This window comes from Chrysochloris asiatica, unplaced genomic scaffold, assembly GCF_000296735.1.
Source record: "Chrysochloris asiatica unplaced genomic scaffold, ChrAsi1.0 scaffold00847, whole genome shotgun sequence".
Lineage (NCBI taxonomy): Eukaryota > Metazoa > Chordata > Mammalia > Afrosoricida > Chrysochloridae > Chrysochloris > Chrysochloris asiatica.
This window is the reverse complement of record NW_006409365.1, coordinates 47,830-50,063: the sequence shown is the minus strand read 5'-3', so window position 1 is coordinate 50,063 and position 2,234 is coordinate 47,830.

Genomic DNA, 2,234 nt, shown 5'->3' with positions numbered 1-2,234 from the left:
ATGGTACATGGCTGAACTCAGCCCATGTCTGAATAGTTTTCATCATGTCTAGACAGGTCTGGTGAAAGGAGGTGGGAATGAGATTCTTATGATTCAACAGTGAAAAATTGTTATCTTATTGCAATTTTCACAATTGTAAAGGTAGAAGTTTTGTAATATAAAGGGGGAGCAGTTAATCTTACATTCCAAGAACTGAGGACCCTAAGACCATCAAGGAAGACCATGAGTGGAATGTGGGAGCCTATCCAGAGAAGCAGCAACACCAGAGATGGAGGCAAAGATGATGATATAGAGAGATAGAGCAGCTGAGGACTCTAGACTCATGAAAAGAGAAAAGCTATATGCTGGTGGACAGGAGGCAGGCTTGCAGAATGTGCCCTTGAGTTGTTTAAATGATTATATATTCCTGATTTTTCTTTGTGCATTAAAACAAAACAAAACAAAAAAGAATCAAATACTGTTGAATAGTGATACATGGAGGTGATTGGGTTGTAATCATTGCAGTGATATAAAATATGATAGAATGAGTACAAAACTGTTATTCTGCCATGTAAACTATCATTCAATGCACAATAAAATCTTTAAAAAAGAGTAATTTCTTATCAAATGACACATAATACTGTAAATAATTATTTCCTTTGTTTTATTGAAAGAAAGTGATGATGTAGCCATGTTCCATAAGGGGAAAAACAATTGAAAATGACAATTTATGCAATTATATTGCAATATTTTATTTTTTATAAAAAATAAAATGATAAAATTGTGTAAGAAAATATGTGGACACAATTTTTGCCTTTATTTTATATTATCCCATTCTGTATCACTATTTTAATTTCCCTTTTTAATAAAGTAGACTTTAGCATAATTTTTAGCAGAAGGAGTCTGGTGGCTTAATGGGTTACATGTTGGGCTGCTAACTGTGAGAGCAGTAGTTTGAATTCACCAGCCTTTCCACAAAAGAAAAGAGATTAAAGATTTATAATCTCTGAAACCCTATACTGGGTCACTGTGAATCAGAACCAACTCTATGGCACACAGTCATTATCATGTTTTGTAGCTGGTCATCTGGTTCAGGTTGTCACTAGGATCCTGCTCTTTTATTCAGATCAGTGTCCATAGTGCCTACCATGGTCCCTGGCACATAATAGCGAAGCAAATGGACTTTTCAACAGGTGGAGACATAGGAAGAAATGCAAGTGTTAGAGAGATAAAGGTAAATACTGTTATATACACAACGCTGCAAGAGTAGTGTTCTACAGGTAGATACAAGACTAAATAAAAAGGCTGAACTGTTACAGGAGGGAGAGTGGGAGTATACACACAAATATATAAGGGTTTCACAGATGATATTTGTACATGGGTATTTGCCTTTGTTGCAAACACATTTATGAATGTGATAGAGTATATTGTCATTGTTTCGTGACATCAAGTCAATTATGTTGCATAGTGACCCCAAGCACAACATAAGGAAATACTGCCTTGTTTTGCACCATCCTCACAATTGTTAATTTTAAGCCTATTGTTGGTGTCATGGTTTAATTCCATCTAATTGTGTTCTTCCTTTTTTGTGCTGACCCTCCACTTTACCAAACATGATATCCTTCTCCAGTGACTGTTACCTTCTAATAGCATGCCCAAAGTATGAGAGATGAAGTCTTGGCTTCTAAAGAGCATTCTGTCTTTACTTATTCCAAGACAGATTTGTTTGTTCTTTTGGCAGTCCATGGTATTTGCAATATTCTTCTCCAACACCATAATTCAAATGCATCTCTTCCTTATTCATTGCCCAACTTTTGCATGCATATGAGATTCTTGAAAATAGCATGACTTGGACCAAGCACACCTTAGTCATCAAACTAATATCTTTGCTGTTGAATACTTTAAAGAGTTTTTTTTCACTGCTGGCATTTAAAAAAAATCAACAATAACTTTTTATTGTGAATTGAATGAGGGTATACAGACAAGATTATCAGCTTTACATTCAACAAATTATACATTTTGCTTCATTTCAATGATTATAACAATTCTTCTTCCTACGTGTGGTTTCTTTTTTGGCACATTGGGTTAATGTGCTGGACTGATGGTCTGTTTGAACTGCAATGTCTGTGGTTCAAGCTCACCAACTACTCTTTGGAAACACTAGGGTCACTATGAGTCGGAACTGACTCAATGGCACTTAACAACAACCTGTCGTTTCTAATTGCACTCTGTCCACCTTTCCATCCCTTCTCTAC